General features: G+C 39.0%; 1 long non-coding RNA gene across 3 annotated transcripts; it reads right to left on the reverse strand.

Moving 5' to 3' along the window:
• Positions 1 to 649: 649 nt before the first annotated feature.
• On the reverse strand, positions 650 to 26,241 carry LOC126046324 (uncharacterized). 3 transcript variants are annotated; one of them, XR_007508310.1, is made up of 3 exons: positions 21,669 to 26,241; positions 19,199 to 19,501; positions 650 to 859 (listed from the first exon to the last, which is right to left on the reverse strand). It is a non-coding gene; the product is annotated as an uncharacterized LOC126046324 (long non-coding RNA). The 3 variants fall into 3 exon arrangements; XR_007508311.1 differs by lacking the exon at positions 650 to 859 and adding an exon at positions 946 to 1,142; XR_007508309.1 differs by lacking the exon at positions 650 to 859 and adding an exon at positions 4,210 to 4,577.
• Positions 26,242 to 26,928: the final 687 nt, after the last annotated feature.

Consider the following 26,928-nt stretch of genomic DNA (forward strand, 5'->3'; position numbering starts at 1 on the left):
CCTCTGAGCAAAAGAGCTCCCTGCACAACTCTGCGTTGAGGGAAGGGGGAGGGATGGGCACTGGCCAGAGCCCATCTACTTCCCCATCTCCTCACAGCCAGCTTGGCCCCGGCTGCCTCTGCAGCTGCTCCACCAGCTAGAGAGCTTGGCCACAAGGCCAACCACAAGCCCAAACTTCTTCTCTTGCTAGTTGGTTCACCACTTGTATCTCACACAACAGGCCTGTTGTGAGCACACTGCAAACATGTTGAACACTCCTGCTTCTCTTCCATATCCACATTGTCTCCCTTTCTGCTTCAGATGAGGAGAAATATATGCAACAGATGAGTGAGGAAGAGAGGAAAGAGGACAAAAGATGCATCTTTCTGGCTCATCACCTACATGGCCTTTTAGGCAAGTGAGCTGCCAAACATGCCATCCCTCTAAAAGCTGTTCCTATTAAACCCAACTGAATTTGAAGGACAGGCTATCTTTATTATGTTTTCATTAAAGCTTTCAAAAAACCAAATTTTCTAAGTCTACTCTACCAGAGGGTTATGTTGTGCACCCTCTTCCTGCAGACAAAAGCACACAGTCATACAGCAGATCATGGTTTATGATAGCTGGAAACAGAAGTGGAGGCACTGCCACTTACCTCCATATCCCTGTCCCTGGTGGGAGGAAACAGAGTTCAAGGGGATGGATGTAGAACCATTTCTTGTGGTATCTTGCCAATCATCTGCCCCTGGGTCTATTATGATTAATGCTGATCCACCACCTGGAGTCTGTGTTGGCCGTTCATACTGTTTTTCATGGCGAGTAACCATAGTAAGCATGTGTAATGGATCTCCACCCACATTTTTGAAGAGTTCTGGCACTGCTGGAAAGATGAAGCGAAGTTAAACTGGGCACCAGACCGCACCATGTAACTGAGACCCCAATGGATCCGCTCTCTGCTGAAGGGCTTGTGGCAAAAGTTTCCTCTCCCTGGTAGGTATACTAGGAGTAGAGCAAGAAAGGAGTTTCAGCAGGGTCGCTTCTCAACAGACAGCAAGTAAGAGAAGATATTTTCTGCTCCTAAGCCACTCTGAATCCTGTTCAGGAGCAAGTTTCCAGAATCCTTCAGACTGTATGACACAGCTCACTGCCTCTGAAAGGGTGACCTTCAAACAAGAATATCAAAGTTAGCGCAACAGGTTTCTGAAATGTTTCAGTTTCTTGTTGAGTCATCATTAAAATGGCCATTCATGGGTAAGAACAAAACCCTAAGCAAAGGTTAGCCCCCAAATGCTTTTGAAAAGCCTTGTGCTGTGTTAAACAAAACCATTACAACACAAGCTGCAACCTATTTCCAACATCCAGAGCCAGAGATCATATAAAACTATCAGATTAGATTTGTATTGTAAAGTTTCTACTAAAATAAAGTCACGCCTGATAACACTGATATACTACACACTATACTTAGGTAAATCAATATTACCACTACCCCCCTGAGTGCAATACTCAAGCAAGGTTTGGTAATCAAAGCAGACTGCATTTAACAGAATATCAGAAATATTTATGACATCTTTAAACAATTGCAAGCCTAAAAGCTAGAGCCCTGATGATTCAAAGTACAAAAGCAGGATTTTGACAGCACTCCGCGGAAAGAGAATTTTCTTTCTCCTTTTGGCACACCACCATCAGAACCCCTGCATGCAATTCAGCCCTACAATAAATATCCAGGCCACATACAATACACATATGCACCCCCATGCACCCAAAGCTTCAGCTGTTGCAAACTACCATCACTTGCTTGACTTCAGCATAACTGTCTGCAGCATCTGAGGATTTGGCCCAGGGAACATATTCCATCAGAAACTGAAAAGCACCAGTTTTAAGGTAGCTTTTGACAGATTAACGACGTTGGTGTTGTTTTGTAAATGAACACCCTTTAGTTCATGACAGGGCTTCAGCATTTCTATTGAACAACCACCATCTAAGCTCATCTGCAAGGTGTTCAGGTCAATGCTAACACACACTATTGCCAGACACTGGTGTTTGGGGCTTATAAATTATTACATTTCATTCACCAAACTAAAAGCCTAGAAACTCAGTGGAGATTTTAAACTTCACCCCACCGAAGTGCAGATTCTGAGCTGGGGCTGAGACTGTGGTTGTGACTGAGGGAGGGCCTGGCTTCACAACAAGCCCCACTGATTCTCATGCCTCCCTCCTTACCTAACTGTCCCAGATAAATGCTTTGCTTCCATGCTGACACTCCTGTAAATGTGATGAATATGCTCCAGTTTAACAACAGAGTCTTCTTGTCTTTCTGTCCAGTTGCTGAAGTGGGTAGGTCAGTAGGATCAGAAGTTTAGTGAAGTTTACAAAATAAAATCTGCTATTAATACAGTCTGGGTGGTATTTTTTTTACTAAACCAGTTCAGAAGAAGACTCATCTACTCATCTGTTCATTCTCAAGAAATGTAAACTCCTAAATTCACTGCACATTTAATTGGAAAACCCATGGCCCTGTGATGTATCCAGAGCCCTACCACGCAGAGAAACACTGCAATTTGATGACACATTAAACAGTATCATTAGTGGGAGCAACTTATAGGTATAAACACTGAAAATCTTTACAAGTGGTGGTCAATTCCTCATTGAAGAAACTGCTGTTAGAGGGTCTCCCCTTCAGATGGTTGCTACCATCCCTCTGAAGGAGGTAGCTGCCCCCACCGCAGAGCTCCTCTTCATTCCAAAGGCTAGCAGGTTAATTTAACCCAATGAAAGCTCTTTACTTTAAGCTGGCTGACATTGCCCTGAAGCAGATTCTCACTGTCTCTTTCCAAATGGCTCTGCTGGGGCAACAGCAAAATAAAAAAAAAAAAAAAAAAAAAAAATAGATAGATGTTGGTAACCAGCAACAAAAGGAAAGAACATCTGAAACCAGTGTGCTGTTCTACAGTGGATCTCTACCACATCCTAAAACACAAAACATCATTCAAAGATAAAATCTGCAGGCAAAACCAATCTTTGCCTGCCAGTGCCTTTCCTCTGAAAGAGATTAAAGAAAAAGTAATTGCAGTGAAAAACTATTCCTCCTTTACCTAAACAAAATTTGGGGAAATTCTAGGAATACTTACCTTGCAGAAAATGAATACTTTCTGAAAATAAGGTTCTGGAAATTATTAACAACTAGTTGACTTCTCTTATGGTAATGTGAGAATTTGAAGCTAAGGAAAAAGACAGTAAATTTCAGCAAATAGATTTGAATTACACTTCTCTAGCGCTCAGACCTGAATGCAAGTTTTTTGCCTTCATTTTTGTTTCTTTCCTGTGAAACTCTGAAAGTGTTTTTTCTTTTTTAATTTCAGGCTGGTTTATGTTCTTCAAAATTTATTTTTCTGTATAACTGCCCAAAATGCTGGATGTTCTGTTCATATACACAAATTTCAAACTCAGTTTCCAAGGCTTTCTTCTCAAAAATGCCAATTTCGTGTAAAACACTCCTTTTCAATGGGAAAAAAAAAAATTCTGAGCTTCTTCTCTTTTGTCAGGATGGATCTTATTACAAACTTGCAGTAATTTGTTACCTTTTATTCCAAATCTTGGATTAGTAAGTCAAGATGATGTTCCAATTAGCCAGAAATAAAGAGGAGGAGGCACTTCCATGGAGCTTGCATTGGTCTGTAGGTTCCCCCTGTAGCTGTTGTAGCTTTTAATATTAGTCCTATAGAAAATGAAACCAGGTAACTTCTGTTCAACCTAGGCACGGAAACCAACGCTGCATTATGCAGACAAGCAAGGCTCTCCCCAATTTCAAACAGGAGTTTCCAAAACCAAGTGAGACCAGTCCAATGCAGTCAGTCCCTGGGCGAGGCTCCTCGCGCCCCATCGCAGACGTCCCTCAGCCGTGACCTGCCTCTTCCCTCCTGCTGCAACCCCGGGGTCTTTTCACACCAGAAAAGAGCACTTATGCCAAATTGTGAAGTGGTTTTACGAGGTGGAAAGGCACCAGCTAGGGGCTAAAGAAAGGCCAATAAACTCCTCTAACTTGTAACAAAATAACAGATTTAAACCCAGGTCAACAGAGGTGAAGGCCAAGTGCATTAATCACCTGTATTAACGAGGCTCTGTGTGCCTGAAGCAGCACTTGACTGGAAAAGACAGTATGTCTTGCTGTAAATAAGACAAATAAACAGCAGTTACAACAACAAATCTTCCCCCAATTTCTTTTATTTTTCATTAAATGAGTAATCTGATTTTTATTAAGTTCTCTTCGAAGCCCATACGGGCCACCCTTTATAACTGTGCCTGTTTACACCACATCCATACTCTCACACATACGTTACAGTCTGACAAATGCCTGGAAAGGAACTTCAGCCAGTTTTGTTCTTAAGTGATAATCGAAGAAATCCTCCGTCACGTGTTGCAGCAGTGTGAGTTGGCCATACCAGGACGAAGAGTCATGCAGATGTTACCCAAATGCTTCCATTAACTTAATCTTCCTCAGAAGAGCCCTTCTGCTGCCAAGTACTTAAGAGTGTCACTTGGGATTTAGATGCCATTTTTGTTCACTACTGAAGACTGGTCATGTGTAGGAATCTGCAGCTCTGATAATAGGGTTTACAGAACACCAAGAAAATAGATTACTAGCTGCCAAAAACATCTTAAAAAGACAATGTTACCTTTTACTAGTCTTAAAAGTGCTTTCTGGCATGGAAGGCTTAATGGTTGTTTATTCTGGTGTGTTTTCTAGAATGCCAGCTTAGAACAAAATAAGGCTCACCATCATAATTAGCTGAGATGCTGACAATATGGTACAAGAGTCTAGATCATAAAATTCTTTCCTTCACATCATTTTAAAATATAAAACTGTTTTTTGTGATTAGAAAATGCATCAGACTTTTTCAATTGTCCTAGCATATGCTATTATCCCAGGAATGAAACCAGCTTTACTTTTTTCTTTTTTAACCCAGTTTTTCTGTGGGAAGATGTAGTAATGTAAAAAAGCAGGAAATAGTATGAGTAAATTTAATTTGAAAAGTTTAGTATGTGTTTTAGAGAAAAGATTAACAATTCTTATTTTTTTTCAACTGTCTTTTTATCTCCATTTTTTTTCATCTTACATTTGCTTTAGCCAAGCAATTCCAACAGTTCAGAAGGACAGATGTTCCATCTCATTCTATTCCCAGACAAGTCACTCTGTAAAATTACATTTCTTTTGAAACATTAGTACAACAGTTTAAAGACCATCAGAAGTTTTAAAGGAGAACTGCAGAGGAATAATCAGCAATGTGTTTGGATCTAGTTTCTATACTGGATTTTTTTTTTTTAGTTGCAGTACCACTCCTCAGCAAGATATGGTTTCAAATTTATTTTCCACCTTGTGGTTCTTCCTGGTTTGCATCTATATAAGTACCACAAGCCTCACTGCAATCCATGCAGAGTATGTGTATTAGTGATATTCAAGGGTGATGTGTTCAGGGATGTGTTCAGTGAATCAAGGCATACCACTACACCTCACAAGGAGAAAAAAATTATTTCAAATACGTTACTACGCTGACTTGCTAATCAAAAACTACTCAGTAAGGACATTCAGATCACACAGCTGCATTTTGTATCATCACTGTTAATCTGCTTGTGCTGATACACTTCTACAACAAGGCCAGAGAGGTAGAAACCTTTGGTCGATGCTCTCAGGAATCACACACCTGCATTGGCTCTTCCTGAATGCGTTAGTGATGGCAGAATAATTAAATACAAAGTCTTGAGAAAAGCAAATTAAGATTTAAAAGCAGTCACTTAACAAAGTGAACAACTCTCATGCACAAATCACTCCATGTGGGTGCATCTATATTACTGTTTTAGTTGGGATCACAAGGATTCTTTTGAGTTGAACCTCCCAATCATTCCCATTTACTGCACTTCAGCTCACATTGCAGGGTGGTCTCAGAGCTAAACCACAAAGATGTGTTCCCAAGAGCCCTAATTTACTCACTTAGATTACTGACATTCATTCCATGGGACTTGACTAGCATCAGCCTGAAGTACCCTCCTGAAATGTGCGCAGTGTGGGCACCAGGTCCAGAGCACCGACAGTTCCTTTCTGCAGATGCATTGCTATCGGTCTGCACTGCTTGCTAATGTGGGCACACAATCTGTATTGTGTCAGATGCAAGGCACGTTACTATTAGGACCTTATTTTCCAGGTTCTTCATCAGGTGCGAACACTGATGCTTGTACAGTGGAAATAACACCTTACATGCATCTTACATGGTTTAAGTCAGACCACACAAGCTGTAGGAAAGTAGAATTAGGCCCAGTATCTCAAATCTTAATAATAACTGATCAAATCAATTGATTATAACTCGTATGATCTATTAAATACATATTTGATTCTGGCACATAGAAATACATTTCAAATTATGCACTTAAAATCCTATTCAATACAATGTCCTCCTAGGCCAATTATTTCTCAGAAAACACAAACTTAAGTTTACTAACACTGCCAGTGTGAATTTGTTCTTTAAAGCCCCAAACCTGCAAATACACACAAACAAAAAACTCTTTGCACATGAGCATTTTATGTAAGCCCAGTGTTGCCTACACATAGTAAACCTTAATGCATACATCATCATTTTGAGGTCAAGACACGTAATCAAGACACATAATCAAGATCACAAACTTCACAGAGAAAGGCTTACGCATCCTCTTACTCTGTTACCAAGATTCACTTCATGAAATGATGATAGATGAATTCAGGCCAAAATATTCAGCTTAAGCCAGATCATGCAGCCTCAGAGAGATGCCTGGCTTTATCCACCTTCCCGTATCGGACACAGCTTGTTCAAGGCACACCGAAGAATTTGACTCCTAGCTTTTGAACTTCAAAGGCACCACTAGAGATAGTGGCAAGGTACTTTAATGTTTAACTTGGGCTCTTTTTTCTCTATTTTTAGGTATTTTGGAGTTAATCACCTAAGATTCCTCTACTGTCAATGGAAAGAAACAGGACCCTTAGAGTATATCACCTTTATGTGATCTGAACCCCACTTTTACAGAAGGACAGTTGACTATAAAAATAGCCAGGTGCAACAGTGGGAAAATTCCTGCCATCCTAATGTCACTAAGAATTTTACTATTGCTTTCAACATGAACTAATGAAGTGAGGTTTCAAGGCAATTGTGGATACCCTTTAGGTATTTAGCACTATTTACAGCAGCACTTTGACTTCTCTCCTTTCTGTAGCAGGAATTAAAAGAAAAAAAGAAAGGATGCTCATGTTTACCTCCCTGAAAAGCAAGATAGCATTCAGTGAAAAGCGTATTAGGTCAAATCCAATTATTTAGTAACTCCAAAGAGGTCAATGGAATTGCAGTGCAGATGAATTTGGTTGGTCCAGTGTTGCAAATTAAGAAGATTGAACTAAATTCTGCCCAAGGTACATGCACTGAAGTAAGACTACACATTTAGCAAATAGGAAAAAAATTAGCTTACACCACACAGGATCAAGTCATGCTTGCTCTGGCAGTGTAAATCTCTTACCAAATGCAGTGGACCTACTTCTCTAATTTGAAGAAGCAAGATTTGGATTTTTCTTTTTACAGTTACATATAAGAATGTGATCACATTAGGAAGATTTTCTGTCATCACTTTTCCTTCAAATACAAAACAGAATATAGAGGTTAGGTGATATTATGAAATCACAGTATTGGACTGTATCCCAAAATAAGGATTATATTAAATAAAAAGGGAAATACAAACTTGTTTCATGACTGTGGTGCTTCAGTTTTCCTTAGATAATTCTAACAGAAGTAATCACTCATGCCTGATTTACAAATGTGCACATACTGAACATGGGATGGAAGACCTTCGTAGCCTTCCAGGAAAAATGTGGAAAATACATGCTTCTTAATAAAAACAAAAACTTCTTTTATTATCACATGACCAATCTTATTTATCTGATATTGGTACAACAATGGACTAAAATAACCTGTAGCTCCAAAACACAGAAATAGCCCCTTTCTTCATTCATTTCAGTGCATTAGAATTTCCTCTCTACAAAACCTATTGCTCAGCTAGAAATCAAACTTTCATCTAGTATTATCTTGCACTAGTGACAGCTAATGCGCTACACTTAAAAAATTGCAGAACTACTTCCTTTATCATTAAATGTAACAGAGCTCGTGAACTTTCAAAATCCTGCAGGTATTCTTAGGACTTTGCATAACTGGAAATGCAAAGTGGGATCCTCATAGCTATCCAGCTGCCCAGTTCTTCTTGAATTCCATCACACGTGGTACTTACTTACCCACTTTTGAGGATGTGGGCCCCAGTCTCCCCCAAAATAATCCATCAATACTCACAGAAAGAGGATACCAATGTCTGTTTTTCAGGCTAAGCCCTGAATGAAAAATATGGGAAAATCTAAGTAAAGTAAAAAACTTCCTGTGTGATGATAGCAATTTATCTTCAAGTATCGTCTGGTTTTTAAATTTTCAGACACTAGAAGGACTAAAATACCACATAGATGTTACATTTTAAAAAAAAAGGAAGTCCTGGAAGTATCAGAAATAAATGGAGTTCTCAGGGGTAAATTCTGCACCCTTTCAGTGGGAGTCAGCCTGAGGGAGTGGGAGTGAAGTCACACTAACTGGTAACAAAGTCATTCAGTTCACTGCTAGACTGGTACTAATTTCATTATTACACTATATAGAGAAATGTAATTATTTACAAATAAATTCTCTGAATTTACACATGAATAATTCAGCCCAAAGTTAAATTTTGCTCTGGAAAAAGCATTTTTCAGTAGCTTATAAAGGCTCAGACTTTAAAAAGAGGGACTGATACAAACATTGCCTCTGTATGTTCTGTTGATCTTATGTGAGAATTGGTTTAACATTAACAATATATGCTGCACAAAAACTCATATGGGCTGAACACTGCAAGGCTGCCAATTTAATTTGAAATGACTTGACAGAAAATCTCTAGGCCACCAAATGCTATTATAAAGCACTGTATTCTCATTAAAGGTCTGAGCCCTTTTTTTTCTCCCCGAGGGCAGACTCCTCGTGAGGCTGTCCCTCTGGCATAACATGTGATAGAGCTAATCTGTCTTCACTTGGACAGCATTGCGGATATGCAAACCCAGGTGGCACTAATAGGTTTACAGTAATAACTATGGAATTGGATACAGTATGTTACACTGTGAGAAATTCCCACAGATCAATTTTTGTGGTGAAGGTTAACCAACAGACATAGAACCATAATACTCTTTTTTCGTGGGTCTGTTAACAATTTTATGGTTTTAAAAATAAAAGAAGAAAGACTCTCCCATATTTGGACAGAATATAAATATTTAACTTTTCAAATATATCTACAATATATGTGCATAAAAAATGCTCTCTTGGAAAGACAACTTCTGTTGTCAGTTATTCCAGCACAAATCTGGAGGAATTCCATTGGCTTCAAAGAAAGATTCCAATATAAATGAGAGCAGAATATGCCCCCAAAATGTATTTAACATAATATCATGTCATACCGTTTTGTTCATACATTTTAGTGGCACTTTTCTAACTTTATTATTGGAAATTACAATGAGAATAAAATTAGCTGCATAATTATAATGAATGCACTATACAATCAAAAATACCCTTGTTGTAGTAAAGCATTATAGGCAGAGACATAAAATTGTGATCTGACCATTTGTGGTCATTAGAGATCCCACGGTACTCTTTGTAAGATTAGGGGGTTTAATCTCAGCGTGCTGGCCAAATTCCAGCATGGGTAATTACATTCTCTCTCCCTAAATTCTCTGCATTTTACCCAAGGTGGTTGCATTTCCATGGTGCATGAAGTGTTCCTTGCACATGGAATTTAAAATTCTATAATACCCGTTAGCATGAAAGGTGTTATACAAGATGTGATATCCTTGTTACAATTAAGTTAGAGTACATTCATTCCAGAAAATAGAAAAAGCCATCTGTCAATCAACTACAACATTTAATGTACTGATTAAAAGCATCATTTCAGCTCAAGAGGCACTCCTGTATTGTGGTATGTTATAGTCTTTGCAGTCATAAATTCCATACCCACATTAGCTACCACAGATGGAACATACTGAGAAGTTAAACACACAGCACTGGTGACTGAAGAGGATGTATACAACCACACTGCAAATCCACCCAGCTTGTCAGCCCCCAAACAACAGTATTACCAGCTCAATCCAAAGCATCTGTCTCACTTGAGACTAACAAAGCGACCTCCTCCAAGGAGTGTAATCATCTAGGAGAGGGAGTTCTGAAATTGAAAACAAAGCCAGACAAAAGAAATGTATTTCTCAACACACAGCCACCTGAGCACTTCAAAAGTAGGGTACCTGTCTACCTGCAGATAGGATGATGGGCGATTGCCTACCCAAGCAATTTATTTCTCCCTCAGATGATTCAGGTAGTGCCTCCTACTTCAACACCTACTCATCCTCACTAGTAAGCAAAGACATATGGAAAGAGGGATGACGTACTATGCAGCACTGCAAGATGGTTTTCCAGCCCAGAATGCCACCTCATGTATGCCTTGTGGCTATGATTTTGTCAGCCATTGTGGTTCATCTTTCACAAAAAGAAATAGACTGGAAGCAAAATAACACAGCATCACAAGAAAAAGCAGTCATGAAAAATAGTTCAAAGCTTTCCTTTCACCAGCATCTCTTTGCCCCATTTTTGACACAGTCAGCTTTTCCAGTAAAAGCCTTGACATTCCTCAAGCACAGAATGAAATCATTAAAGTAGATTTGAGTTTCATACGCTTAGTTCATCTACTAAGGAGTAAAAAACCTTTCAGGATTGTTCTAATCATTGATCCAATAAGTCATGAGCCAGGTCCATAGATGCTCACTCCAGCAGAATGGCATGTCCATTTGGACTGAGATACTTGCACTGAAACCAGTCATCTACAACTCAACATAAGTAATGTCTCAGAGTCTAGCCTGGTGAAACCAGACTTAAATATATATACGTTAAGTGGTTAACAGACAAATCACTTGTGTTGAGCGGCGCCACATGCAATGATTGACACTAAGTGCAGTTGGAAGCAGGAAATCACTGATTTTCAATTTATATTTAAGCAGGAAATCATTTACTATTGATTGTTATTAGGCAGACACTGTTGTACTGAATTAGTGCAAAATGATCTGATACATAAAAAGCCCTACCATTAATCAAGGTAATATAAGTGAATTTAACTGCATACTTTAAACAGTCCTTCTCATTTGTTTAAGCCTTCCACATCAATCAACACAGCCTACTTACACAAGATACAGTTTACTCCTAAGATTAATGGTGTTTTCTATATTTACAAAAAGTCTCATGTGTGGGCCTTCACATCAGAAAAAGACTTCATACAGTGCTTTCTGCTAAAAGGTTGTTTGACAACTGATACCATGCAACTGCCACAGCCAACCCTTCTTCTCTCCACAGAGAAGTGGAGGTATTTCAGACACAACATCTGATAACAATTTCAATAGCCTGCCTTTTAAATTTTGAATCTTCAGATTACCATACTATATCAGTATCATTTTGGTTTTGATGTGGGATCATATTCAACCTGTATATGGCTAACTTAGATATCACAACCAGTGTAGTGTTCAAATTCAAGAGAATAGCATTCCCTTCAAATCATCCACAGTCCAGAGCTTTCAGACCTGACTGCATACGCATGCAATGAAGAGAAGTTAAATTAGGGTTGTGGAACTTAAACACTCCAAGACTGTATTCCCATTTATGTTCTGCATTGCACAGACATAGTAAGATCTGAACTGACCATATATAACACAGGCATCTCTGTGAGGTATCCAGCTGGAATACAGTCTCCCTTTGATCCATGTCTTGCCAATAAGGATGGAATGACACCTCAAAAGCATCACTCCAATTGATTCAGATCTAAATCAAGTCTGGAACTGCCAATCTCTTGATGAGGTAAGCAAAAACCAAGACAAAAATCTTCCAGGGCTCATATCCTGAACACATTAAACAGATGAATGAAGTCAGAAATAAACTATTATGTTCATTGAGACACAGAAATGATGACCTGTCCAAAACCCCAATAGACACCTAAGGAAAATGAGGAATGGTTCTCAGTTCTATCAAGCTCTGGTTTGGTATCTTACTTTTAAGATGCCTTCTTACTGCATGTGCTTGCAAAGATGCAGAATCCTTAACGTCTTATCGATCAGGGCCTTCAATTTTAGCAAAACCTTTGAGCAACAGATGAAAAAAGTTATCTTCCATTAAAAAATTTAATCAAAAAATTTTCAGTAAAAGTTTTTTCCTACTTTACTTCTAAGGAAAAGGCGTGGCTGAATCTTCCAGCTTTAGAGAAAGTCTGACCGAGCTTAAAGCCAACTAATAAATTAGTTAATTAATGATTGGCAGCTCCTGAAATGATTGCCACATTTTCATTTACACACATCCAAACCCAGCCTTTTACCTCAGTTCTTCTTCCCCTTTCACTGAAATTTCATATCACCTGGTCCTACAACATCATAGCATCAAACTCTGAATTTCCTTTATCTCTAACAGTTCTCTTTTCTCAAAAAAGATATCCAATCTTCTGTACTTCATAGACTCTTGAAACTACACCTTATGCAGTTTTATTCTTCACCAGCTTATCTTCATCTCTCCATCTTTTCTATAACCCCAGACATCAGTAGTCATCATTTTCCCCAGTTATGCAACCGAGCACATTTCCCAATACAAATCACAATGCTGAAATCACTGCTGTGCTTTGTTCTGTACCCACTTATCTTCCTTTACTATTCCCTTCCCTACCTCTATCATATCTGTCAAAAAGCACAAGTTTCTCAACCTCTCTTCCCTCCTTCCAGGCTACCTCTAAAATGCCCCACATGAATCCTCCTCCCATTCTCATCTTTCTGCCCCCCCTCTTTTAGGCTTTGCTCTCTCTTTTGTTATTCATCAAGTTACTTTTCTCCTCATTTTTCATTCACTTGCAGTGCATTTCTCCCACAAAGCATCTTAATCATAATGCTATAGAGAGATTTTTTTAATCTCCGTTAATAAGAAACGTGAATATTCGACCCGTGTATTTCACACAGCTCAATACCTATTGTCTCACTCAGCCAAGTCTATTGTAGGCTCCATGGGGCAGTAACATTTTCTCCTTGTATATCTGTACAGGACCAAGTACTCTCCCGGAGCTCAGCAAATAATAAAGCAGTTGTGTATCTTAAAGGAACGAGAAAACACAGTAATAATGACCATATGCATATGCAGTAACTTTTCTCCAGATGGATCCCAAAGCACTCTATACCATTTGCCAATTAACGGTACAAAATTAAGTATTTACATAGGAGTCATTTCACCCACGAACAATGGCATAACGCCAGCCATGCCTTAATTGCATGGAGTTACACAATACAAATTTAAGACAGGAAGTGAAGACTCACGTCATATTTCAAGGGAGAATTAAGGCTGGTGTATTATAATTACCAGAACTGGTTGTAAAATGCAAATAAATTCTCAATTTTAAAAATGACACTTTTGCCAGAATTTTGGAAACATCCAAACCATTTTTATCTGGTCAATGAAGAGAACAGTTAAACACACCCCAAACTCTGAACACTTTCAAAGATTGCTGCAATCTAAAAAAAAAATGCAAAAACTGATGTACTCCTGAATAGCTTTAATAATACTCAAACCTGGAAACTAGCCAGAACCAGAGCCCTCTTCAACAATTGTTGTAGGATTTTACTCATCATAAACTGGGACTTCAGATGACAGAAAATATGTTGTGGAAATCTAAAAAAAGCAATTTAACTGTGCATCCACATATCTAGATTCAAATTATAACTTAAATAAATTAGCTTAATAAAAACTGAAGTAATTCCTGCTTATTTTTTCTACACATCGACAAATTCACAGACAAGTTTACCACGAATATTTAAACCAAAGTTCCATAAGTAAAAGCAACACTTAGTTTTCAAAAGACTTTTAATTGGCTGAAGTCCTGGCATCGGTCGAATCATTCAGAATGTTTTCACTAACTTCAGCAGAGTCAGAGTTTCACCCACATTCCATCGGATGGAGGACTGAATAATGAAAAAAATATTTTGAATAATTTGATTGCTCAAAATTTATGAATAATTTATTTGGAGAAGAGTATTCAACCATACATAAAGCTTGTCAAAGAGGGGCAAATCTGTTTCTGAGTCATTTATTCAACAATTAATGGAAAAAACCCCATTCACAAATGTCACTCAAATAGCTCTAGACTATAGTAACTTGATTTCCAGTTGACTCAGTATGTCTTTTAGAAAAGTGCCAGGTTTTCATGCACACTAAGCTTTCTTTCATTATTTGAGATCCTCTTGTTTCTATTTTTCCCTTTACCCTAGCAAAATAATTTCTTTTCCAGTACCACCGCCACTGTTGCAGGCCTGACTTGCTTTGACTGCAAGCCCAGTATGCAACAGCGGTACAGGGCTTGAAACAATCTCTCCCTTCGCCAAGAAGCCTGAAGCAAAGAAAAATGAGCACATATATGTTTGAATTTCCGAATATATACTAGGTGGGGAGCAGAGAGGAAATCCACCTCAAAACAACAGCATGAGTCAGAGGAAACGCAGGAGAGGTGAGACAAGACTAGGTAGCTGTGTTCCTCCAAAGCCCCTCTTCCACCCATGTCCGTGCTTGGGCCTGCATGCCTGGAGGGACCCAGGAGTACCAGCACACAGCGGGAGCGAATTTCCATTCTCAAGCCACAACATGATTCATCGCAACCACTGGCCAACTAGGTTGCTGCTGAAAAGAAATACTGGCATTTGGTTTAATTATGCTTTCTTAACTATAGAGATGTTAAATGCAGGAAATTAATTTTGTTATCATTGTATTTCCAATATGCATTTAAAATGTAGCATTGTAAACACTGGCTGGTGTTACTGCCTCAATGGGATTTTCTCAGTGCCTTGAGCATAATGGAGTGCACTGGTCTTTCAACAGCTTGACACTTTTTTTTTTCAAAAAAACTTAAACAATAAAAGTCAGATTTAAAGACACAGCAAGACAAACAGCTCTGCTTTAATTTTTTTTTTTAAGTTATTCACTAGCATTAAATGAGGATTTCCAGGGTACTGTAAACTATCGAGGTTAAACAGAAATTAACTGCAAAGCAGAATCTATCTGAAAAGGAGAGAGAGGTGGAAGAAGGGCTGTATGGCGCTCTGATAAATACGGAATCAGTCTTCTTCATATGCAAGGTGTGCAGAAACTGGTGACTTATTTCTTGTGTTCTGAGTAAGAACAAAGGGAAAGTGAAGTGAAAGAAGCAGAAAAGATCAGAGCGCAAGGCTGTATAATAGCTACTCTAAAGCAAAAAAAGCCAGTATTCTTCATCCAGATCTGCTTTAAAACAATGGTACATAGAACTAGGTACAATATTTTCTTAATTTAGAATTTTATAATACAATCTGATTTGGCATCTAGAATATATAATCATCACCAGAATGTAAATGCTATAATCCTCGTGACAACATCTATTCTACCTACTCTTTTTGCTGCTATTTTGGCTTGATTCTAAGAAATCGTACTGCACCAAGTATTACTTTTATTAATAAAGGTTAAGCATAGCTGAGTACTGCTTAGCAAAATCTTATTTACCTGAATAAATAACTCCCTAGAAACGATGAATACACACAGTAATGTGCATGCTTTCATTTCCACATAATATACATCCATTAACACTCACTGTGCAACAGATGTTATCAAAGAGCTATGTGCCCTGTATCAATTGAAAGAGATTTATTTAGCAGAGCATGATTTTAAAGGTAAGTACTCTTTGAATCCTTGGACTGTTTGTCGGCCTGTACCAGCGAAGCAAGGTCTGGAGCTGGAAAGAAGATAAAAAGCGGGTGGTGTGGTTTACGGTGCAAGTCACCCTTTCAGTACCATTTATCCATCTGAGTCATATGTGAAGCCGCACAGTGCCAAGGACAAGATACCACTGGAGGTGCTGCCTTTTGGGAGGAGATGTACAGCCCAGCATTAACCTGCGTGAATCAGCAGAACGATGAGGTCATGGCTGGGAACAAAAGGCAGCAATCTGGGGAACCTGCTGATCACCAAACAGCCCTGGGGCTCAGCACAGGCTTGGCAGGATCTCCCATCTCTGACCTTACTGAACAGAAAGATGGGAGAAAGGAGGAGATGGAAGGGGTTTGTAAGGAAGATGAACAAGCAACTGAAACCTGACAAAACAACCTTCCCAAGACTCCTGTGCCTAATGTCAGCAGTTAGTTTGTATTTTCACATTTAATTTGGACACTGCTGCACCAAAGTCTCCCAGGCGCAACCTGTCACCACACTGATTTCAACAGTGTGAAAGTGGGATACATTTGTCCTGTTGATTACAGTTTATATTGCCATCATATCCTCTTCATGCTTGTAGCATTAGACTGAGATTTCTTCTCAGCATTTTTTTCAAGCAGCAGCCCTGCCACACATTAGAGCATTCACACTACTGACCACTTAACTACCCAACCCCATGAAAGAAAAGAAGCCTCTTTCTTTTTCCCTCCCCTCTCTAGCAGATCAATGTTCAGGTCCCATCCATTTCTATGGAAATGACCCTTCTGTAAATATCCTGTTACCTACTATTTACCACACTGGTGCAGAGTCCAAAAGGTAAATTTGAAAAGAGGTGATTTCAGCCCTCATAAACAAGTAACCAAAAAATGCTTCAGGAACAGCAGGCACATAGGATTCGTTAGCTGTAGCAGGGCTACAAAAGCCATTCACAACACCCTTGTTGACACTGCTTTACTTCTTTGGGACTCTGCTTGCTAATAAAACTGCAAAAGGATTAACCAAGGAGTTTCACAGAAATGACCACAAAATGCCTTAGCATTTATAACCCTACTCTTGCTGCCCTGACACAAATTCCTATTCAAATCACCAGCTAATTGGAGCACACAAATTTTCTTCCTAAAAAAGAAGAAAGGGGCAGAAGGCAGAACAAATTTGCGGCAACAAACAAACCGGTAATAAGGAATTGAATTAAAAACTTTCATAGAAAAATTACAAAGGAATAATGGAAATTAATATCCACATAAACAAAATAAATGATCCTTCCCAGGTCACAAATTCCTGATGCTACTTTGCCCTTCTAAGCAGGGAGCAGGATGGCATAGCTACCAACTGGTAGGTAAGGTACCAAAATGCTTCTGGAATAGCAGTTTTGATCTCATGACAGCTGCTGCAGCCTTCTACATTCAAGTAGTAGAGTAAAACCAGCTCTACTAAAATATAGTTTGTACTTATCCTTCCATAGTAATGTTTTTAAACTACATGTCTTCCAAAAGAAGGCAGATGCAGGGGTAATGACTCTAATGAGGGTACCTCGCTAGAACTGAACAGAGAAGAACCTTTGCAATAGGTGGGCATGCCCTGTAAACTGCAGGTGCCAGGGATGAGCCTTAGTTCCCAGGTTTCAGAGGGTTCCCCCTTTTCAGGCTAGGGGTTATTCAGCACATCATTGCAGTCACACTACGTCATTTTGTAAAAGTTGTCTACATGTGAAGAGTTTGTCTCAGTAAGGAGGCCAGGATTGGGCTCCTCTTCATATCCTGTTCCTGCTTCAAGCAAGCATTTTAGTGTATGATCCTACTACATTACACACCTCATTAAAAAAAACACCTCTGTTTCATTTTGCTTTCATGAGCAATTTACATTTCATTTGTGATTTTTAAGCAGAAAACCCTTGGCACCGATTTTACAGATGACATACTGAAAAGGTTGGGTGTTTTTGTTGCTTTTTTTTTATCTTAAAGAAAATAGGATTAGAGGTAGACGCTTTTATATTCCACCACTTCTGAGACATATGTTCTGCTCTCCCACCAGTTATGAAGTGATTACTGGAGTGGCACAAACAGATTTTTTTTAACAAAGTGAAGGTGTGATTTTCTCAGGTTCTGTGAGAACATGCACACTTATTTTTACCAACCCAATCTGTTTTCCAGTAGTTTAATGTCCGCAGGGTTTATAAGGCTATCTTAGGTGTCGGATTCAATGCAGCTTGCAGGGTGCTACCTGACTATGGAAGTTTAAAGAAAAAGACACAGAGAAAGCAGAAATGATACAAGACTCAAAGTAATTTGGAGACTGATTTAAATATATGAAAAGATGGACCTTTTTTGCTGCTTGCCCATATTTGGTTCTCTAAAGCCTGAAGGCCCTCATATCATAAATACTTGCTTTGTTTTAGAAACCTCACTGAAGATCTATCCCTAAATAATTTACATATACAACCTGACTTTTTAAAGTATCATTTTTATTCTACAAAAAGGAATTTGATCGTATAAACACTTACTGCCAGGAACAGTGATTTCCATGTGGGAAATAGGACTTGATTTCTTGTACCTTGCCTATTTAAGCTGGCTGTAAAACGTTACCAAAGGAAGACGTGAAGAGATCTGATTTTATATCAATTCACACCCATTTTTCAGGTATATAAAAAACAAGACAAGGAGATTTCCTTACAAGGCAGTGCAGGAAAAGGGTTCACATCTGAATTGGACTGCTCACCTATTCCAGATTCTCAGCCAAAAATCTATAAACGCACCAACAGCAGACAATGCTCCTCCAAGAGACTCTTAAAGCTAGATTTTGGTCTGTTAGCCTGGGACAAATTTAGAATAACCACTTCAAATGCAGTGAAATTACTCAGGACCAGAGGAAGTGAGAACAAAATTTGGTGAGGACTGTACAGGGAAGTAGTCAGTTAACGTTTAATCCTTGATGAAAATCTTCAGGTTGAGTGTCCACACAAAGAATTTACACCGATTTAAAAACCAGTTTATCTGAAAACCCTTTCATGGATATATTTCAGACTGCCATATATCAGCTTAGCTCATCGTTTAGCAGCACAAGCTAAACTGTAGATTTCCAGCCTGGTTGAAATCTATACATTTGCGCTTCTGCAAAGTTTTGAAGCAATTTTAAGTGCAGTACTTCTGGAAAAAAATCCTTTTGTTAAATCACTGAAACTTTACAGGTAGAGAAAAGTCTTACGTAGGACAATATGCCTTTAGTATCTTTCTGCTAAATGGCTTTACTTTGTGAGTGCTATTAAGACAAGGGGTTTGTAGGGTATTTTGTTGACACAGGATACTTCAGCCCTCCTAATCAAGATTTTTCCCAAGAACAGTCTTCATCCTTACCTCTATGCTGAGGGATTGGACAGTGAGGTCAAAGTCATCAGTTCCTGACAAAAGCCTTAGCAGGTCCCACTAAGCACGCTCAGTAGGATCTGTTGTTGTTGTTGCTTGTTATTGTGGATGAACAGTACCCCCTCCTTGTAAACTGGGATTTTCAGTGCAGCCTCATAGGAGTTAATCTGGCCACACTCACAGGAGCAGCAAGGTCTTGTGTTCAGCAGCAGAGGTGGTGGAGACCCTTTGGTACAGAAGTACAGGCACTTTGGACCCCTTTGAAATGCAGCTTTCATGAAATCAGAAGTTTACCTGTAAAGAAAGGAAAATGGAGACTGGGAAAAAATCTACACATTGAAACTTGCAGAACAGATAATCCTTCTGTAGGATGTATCTAGCGATAGCCTTGGTCATTTAATCTATAGACCTCTTACAATGTCAAAGGCACTTTTGACTTCAAAGTTGTTCTTACAGCTTTGAGCTTCCCTGCTTGCCTGTTACAGTATTTCCTACTACTGAAACAGTTCCTCAGTGATGAAATCAGTGATGTTTCACTCATTGTTTTCACGTAAGCTCCCCATCCCCTCTTAGCCTACTCCATTCTTTCCTGTTGGCTTTACCAAATTTGTATAAGACAAAGCTATGAACAAATAAACACTCCCCTTTTAAAATTTACTATGTATACTGTATTATCCCATAACTATATGATGGTCATCTCAAACATCTTGCATGAATTATAACAAGTTATTTTTATTTATTTTTACTGTCTGCTTATTACCATCATTAAAAAAAAACACAATAGAAATTAAAGTGCAATAATCTATGGCAATGCAAAATGTTAAGTATTTGCTTTAGATCCACAGAGGCAAGGAAATTAAAAGAGGCTTAAACTCTGAGCTAATGCTTCATCCCTAATTCATTCTCTTGTGCCCATATATTGAAGTCTCAGCACAATGAATCTGTGAAAGGACACATTAATGTGTTGTGGAAATGGTGTACAATAAATTGATAGGGAATTTAATGTAACTCTGATCAGAGACTGGGCCAGAGATTTCAGTGATGAGTAATACCAGGCAAAGAATTTACATTTAAATTCAGGCTTTCCTTGAATTTTTGGCTTTAATTCATACTCCAAATACTTTTGAGAAAGAAGGCTTCTGCTGAGGCATCCTATACAAGGCAATAAATGTCTGACAACAGTTAGTACTTCATGATTTAATTGCATTGGCATTTCTTAAAAATAAGAGGTCCTATGTTACAAAGCAACGTCAGGGTCTGAATCTCTTCTCTTAAAGAGTACTAAAAATTATTAATACCAATTTACAACAGGAGGAGCATACTAGTCCTAATATTGCATGTATGTTTGTACTCACAAAGGTCTCACAAGATCTCATAATCCTATATTCTAACGAAGCAAAAATATCTTACATGGTATTAACATCAAATCAAACAGAAACTCATGCTCCATGATAGATTTTTTCAAGAAGAAAAGTTTGCTTTTCAAAGTTCTTTCTGCTCCAAGCGCTTGCTTACTTTTTAGATTTGCTATGAAATGAAACAAGATTTTAAAGAGTGGAGATTTGGGAAAATAATACAGAAACAGTATAATTTTTCCACTGTAAATACCCATGCTGAAATGACAAAGGAAAGTAGGTGGTGTATGCAAAATCACTGCAAATAAATTGCTACATGTGCCATATCTCATAGAACTGCTCAACAGTTTTTATTACATTTTTGTTCATTGGAGATTGCTATAGAGATCTCTGCATTGCAAGTAGCCACACCATTTCAGTGCTTTGCTGTTTCAGAAGAGCAGATTTTCTTGATTAATAACAAAAGGTTTTGTTGGGATCAGAGCTGTTTCCCACCATCTCTATGCAAACCCGGCAACACAAACTGTGTACATTAGCATTTCAAGGAGCCTCCTATTAATGATGGCAAGAAAAGCTCCTCTCGGTGGGTAAAATCCATTTTGTCCTCTCTTGTGACATCTGTTCTAACTTTTAAAGCCAGAAAGGAAACTAGATAATGCCAGAGAGTCTTTTGATTTACTGTATTGGCACTTGTGATGATGCTTCAGACTATAAAAGCATGTAACCCTAGTGGACATACATGACTGTGTAAACGTGAACATCTGCATATTCCCACAACATAGGGTGAATTGAAGAAGTAATTCCAAAGTTCTTTGTTAAACTTTTAACTAGCTTTTTTGTCAGGATTTCATAATTATGCTTTCAATTACTTCTACACCATACAAAATTCAGCATTTTAAATTGTATTTTTATGTAAATGTTTACTGCTACATATGTTTTTTGAATTAATTTCATTTCCCCAAAGCTTTTTTTTTTTTTTACATTTTTTTTTGCATGTAAAGACATTTAAGCAAATAGAGTTGGAGAATCTGAAAGATGGTTAAAAAAATAAAACCCCAAACAGTGTAGGATAAGAAAAAGTAAACTAAACCCTGCAGATTTCTTACCTCTTTACACCATCTGTGCAGTATTGCTCTTAGGCCTTTTACATTGGTCATCCTGGGAACAAAGCTGAAGGCAGATTCCAGCAGTTTTTCCATTCACTATTCATTCAGAGGTTCATCAGCTCCATATGGATCCAGCCAACTGCTGTGTTAAATCAGAGCCTTTTCCCAGAATTGACATGGTAATGAAGTCATGGTATTGCTCACAGAAAAGGCCTCCATAGGTATTTTCCTCTCTAACAAATCCAGCCTTTTCACCCCATTCACTCCCTAAAATTATCTCATAACGTTACAACATCTGTGAACTGGGTTTTTGCCTTTTAATGTCTAGCATGTTTTATTACATGACTATGCATTACATACTTGTTAACAAGACTCCTACACAACCAAGGAAATAAAATAAACTTGCACTCTTCTCTTTCCAGCTCAGATTGTTCTGTCCCCTTTTCTTTTAATTTATATCTGCTATATTTAATTTTCTTCAGATAGACCTGTCCAAAGTAGTGATGTACAAGATGAACTTCAATTTTCCTGATTTCTATCAGAAAGTGGTTTTAGAAATATTCCAGGAGGAAAAAATGCTTAACCACAAAATGGTAAATCCATCAATACAAAAGATTGCTAAAGAGGGACTGTGTTAATGGCAAATATGTTCTAACAGTTTCCTTCAGTTCATCAGATGTATGGATCTGAACTTTGCTTTAACAGCAATGGTTCAATATTTGTTGAAGAATAAATATAAGATAGTTTATTTCTGTAATATGCCATCTGCAATGAATATGTAGAGGCTGCCTTGATATGACAACATGAGGTAGCTTTATTGGAAAACTACACTTTACTAGTAATAATGTATTGAACAAATATGATCTGTAAAAACAGGTATCATTATACATGTGTAAGGTTAGACATATACTGACTAAAGAGAAGAGAATAGTTAGTTACTTACAGTTAGTGTAGATTTTTGAGATGGTTTGTCAATATGTATTCCGCTTCCTGTCTGCATGTATCCCAATACTTTTTTTGAATGAGTTAACACCGTGTCCTGGCAGACTCTGGCATTTTAGATTGGAAAGCAGAAAGATATGGCATACACCCTAGCATAACATCCATCTAACTCTGTAACTCAGAGGGAAGCAGTATGGCTTACAAATGGACAATGACTCAGGATCAGAGTTACAGTGGGTTTATGGGGCAAGTGACTAAAGACTCTTCTTAGACAAACTGTCTGTGGTATCCCTCTCAGATCGTAAGTACTCTTCACAGTCTGGTCCCAGCACCTTGAGATGGATGTAGTAGAGTTACTGCATGTCCAGAGAAGGGCAACTAAAACAGTCAAAGGGATACAGCAGTTGCTCCAAGAAGGAATGAACAACTAGAAAAGATTAGGGCTCCAATTTGAAGAGAAGGTAGCTGAGAGAGGGAATCTAAGTAAGGTTTATACAACCACGAAGGTGGCAGAAAAGCTGAAAGCAGAACTCTTCAACAACTTTTGCAATACTAGAACTAGGGGTCACTTGATGAAACCAGTAGGAGATCAATTTAAAAGAGGTAACAGTAGCTCTTTACACAGCACCTAGTGAACTTCTGGAACTTGCTGATGCAGAAGGCTGTGGAGGAAGACTGTATCTGTAGGATCATAAAAAAATGAGGTAACTTGATGGACCAACAGTCCATAAGCAGATACTGAAAGGGATAAGCAGGGCTATGCACTAACATCCCTAATACAATTTCTCTGGGTGCTAGGGAAGTCAAGGGGAATGGACTACAGAAAGTGGCCAGGCTAATACGGTCTCCCTAAATAACATCTTCTGTTTCTATTTTTGGAGACAGAACACGTGGGCAGCTGGACATTGGTCTGACCCAGTTAGTGCCATTCCCAAGTTCTATTTTGCATCCTGTGAATGTCACTCAGCCATCACTCAGATCCTAGAGCTCAGCACTCATTCTACTTAAGCAATGACTGCAGGACTGCTCTGCCAAAACTGGTATCAAACACGGACTGCTATTCAAAGTAAAGCTGTCTAAAGGTAGATGGAGCATAAGACCAAGTCACAGAGAATCAGGAACAGTTTTGCAGCAGAAACTGTGAGATTTCTTATTCTCATCTGACACAAATATTTCATAGTGTCTCCAGTAATAAAAGACACATTTTATCAGTGAGCAACAATTAAGGGTTGTCTTACGAGGGAGCTCCAACTGGGTATAAAATAATCCCCTGAGAGATGTGGGACCACCTATAGTCACTGATACCTCAACTAGATGCTGCATTATAACTAGGTGACAGAATCTGTGCTGGATTAGTTCCTGGGAAAAAGTATTCTTCTCTGTGCTTAGTGCAGTAAGGTGCACTGTCATGATTCTCAAGATGCATTTGTTACTTATTTGGAACAGGAGCAACAAAACTACTGGTAGGACACATGCGCTTCTCATGGGTGAATTATCTCAGAAGTATCCATTATTAGAGGAACTAGCCAAACAAACATGTCTTTAATCCTAACATTTTTAAGCCTGTCATATTTAAGGACACAAAGGTCCTTGTCTCAGGATATTCCTTCTATACATTTAATTCCGGAAGGCTAGACAGCTGTAAGGCACAGTGACAGCTCCACCAGCACAGTTACTCAGAAACACTACCCTGAGTGTATCCAAACCTGTCCGGGGATGCATGACAAGAGTCCCATGAAGAATAAAGAAGCACTTGATGAGCATGTACAACATCCTTAAAATACTTAGGGCAATTTGGGAAAAAAAATCTTTGTTTGTATAGAAATAGAAAGAAATGCAAGAAGAAACAACATCTGCAATGAAACATTGCAAAGAAAGAACATATGGAACTTGTATACTAGATTATGCAAAAGAATACCCTTCCCGTAATTACTTTGTTTTACCTATCCATGAAAAACAGCTGCTGAGTCAGTCAGCCCACTCCATTTGTCCAGGCTTAGCTTTCAAGTTAACTAAAGTTCCTACCACCTAACACAATGTTAACTGTTCGAGCAAGGACATACAGAGCAAAGACAAATACCATGCTACCTATGGGCCTCTCTGGTCCCTCGTAATTCAGACAGGACCCCATCCTGTGAAGTGATACTAGGCCTGCTGCAGCAAAAATGTGGAACTGAGAGCAAAGCCCAGGCAAGTTTCACGTCCTGGTTACTAAGTCCTGCTGTGGCAGGCCACTATGGCAGCCTCGCACACCAAATGGATGGTTTCTACCAAGATTTTCTGCATGCCCTTCGGCACCAGGCAGTTATGAAGAGGAAATGTGACCAGCATCCTCAAGAAATCACACATGCTGTCTCCAGGGCGGCACTCCTCTCCAGGCAGCAGAGTTTCTGAGCTGGTTAAAACCAAGCTCTCTTGCATAGCAAAGAGCTGAGATGTTGACTTGCCCCTTGGAGAGCAGAGGAGGGCAGGGGGAGGGGAGACAAATCCTTGGTGCTCATGAGGAAGATGCACTTGCACTTGCTCAGAGTCTCTGCAGACAGATGCTAAAGAAGCTGGGCATTCTCTGTGTCTGGGACACCTACTGACAACCGATCTCATCGTTTCTTGGAAAGACTTTTTTAACTATTCAATGCACTTTAGACCTCTTTATTCCTAACTCAGGCAGAATAGCTGTTCAAATGCAGCCTGGAGCATGGACGTATGGCATTGTGTTGCAATTGCTTCCCTCATATTTGCAAAGGGATTGCTTATCTATTATCTAGGTATTATGCATCTCCCCTGCTTGCTTCTTCCTATAGGCTACTATGAAGAACAATGCAATTGTGCTTGAAAGTCTTTTAACCCAGTATACAAACATTCACCTCCATGAATAGCTCACACAAAGTATTTACAAGATCACTAGACCTAATATTCTGAGATTGCAATGTCATATCTCCCTGTCTGCCACCTAGCTATAAATCCTTGGAAATGTATGCCAAAGGTAATGCTGATGGAGGGGAAAGGCTGCTGGTCTGAAATGGGATGCTGGCACCTCGTCAGCGTGGTATTTATTCCTTGGTCAGAGCTGCCCAGCCCTGCTCGCACGTAGCTCTGCTCTAATTGCGAGAGGGTGAGGAGGAACTGAAGAGGTAAATCTGTCTCCTCAGCCAACGAGACTTATGCTTGCAGGTGGAAACCTGTATTCCAGCTCCTTCTTGCATTCCTGTAAGCAACAGTGCTTTCACTGCAACTTCTGAACTCGTGGTATGGGCGGTTTGACTTAGTGACACTACACGAGACAGGAAAAAAATACTCTTCCCCTTCTCCCAGGAGTTAGAGACACTTTGCTCCTCTATTACACTTATTAAAGTTGTAATGAATGAAAACAAACGAACACATAATTTTGGTTGGAATCAGACTCACAGGAGTTTGTAAAGGAAGGCAGAATCCTTTACAGCCTTGCTCACTGCATCCCACCCTGCGTGAAACAGCATCTACTTCACATCTACTCAGGGATCTGGTGCAGCAAGTTAATCAGTTAATTCCAGTTTTACTAATGAATTGGAAAAAAATCTCCAACACAAAGAACAGCTTTGCTAGGCCCTCAGAAGAGTACATGAGTTAACAGACATAGAGGCTAGAGCATTTTCCCAGCTAGAAGTACCTGGGGTTTGAGGCACTAAAGCAGAAAGTATGGAGGAGACTATGCTGCTGTTACCAGTGAAGGAACGAGGAAAGACATTGCAGAGTCTTCAGTCCTGAAAATTTTCCTAAGTATAAAAACTCAATTTACAGAATGTAAAACATCATATGAATCACGTATAAATTTAGGACCACAACAAGATAAAAGCATTGATTTTTTTTCTCCATAGCTCACAGAGGGTTCAATTCTGATTTGATGAAACCAGCAGAAATGGTTGTCTTTCAACAGGCAGACACATTCTTTTACTCTCCCCTTAAAAAGTCCTCCAGCTTTTCACCTCCTTTGCTTTTAGTCCAGCTTTCAACAACAGTCACTTGGTGATTCTTGGAAATCAGCAGTAAGTGTATAGCATTTCTATTTTTTATCTTCTTTCAATCCTTTCTGCCTACTGCTGGTGGGGTTTGGTTTTCTTTCATTTCTAGGCAAGTGTTTTCAGCTTCCCCTCATCTGTTCCATTCTGGAGTTGCTGTCCTTGCCACTTCTTTACATTCTTGCTTTACACTTGATGTTGTGTTTAGATACACTTCATCCACATCATTGCTTCCAATCAAACTACTACCTGCAGCTTTTGTTTGCATTGACCAACAGCTCCTTAATATTTGCTGCCTCTACATTTAATCCATCACGAGCCAC

This window comes from Accipiter gentilis, chromosome 16 (assembly GCF_929443795.1).
Source record: "Accipiter gentilis chromosome 16, bAccGen1.1, whole genome shotgun sequence".
Taxonomy (NCBI): domain Eukaryota; kingdom Metazoa; phylum Chordata; class Aves; order Accipitriformes; family Accipitridae; genus Astur; species Astur gentilis.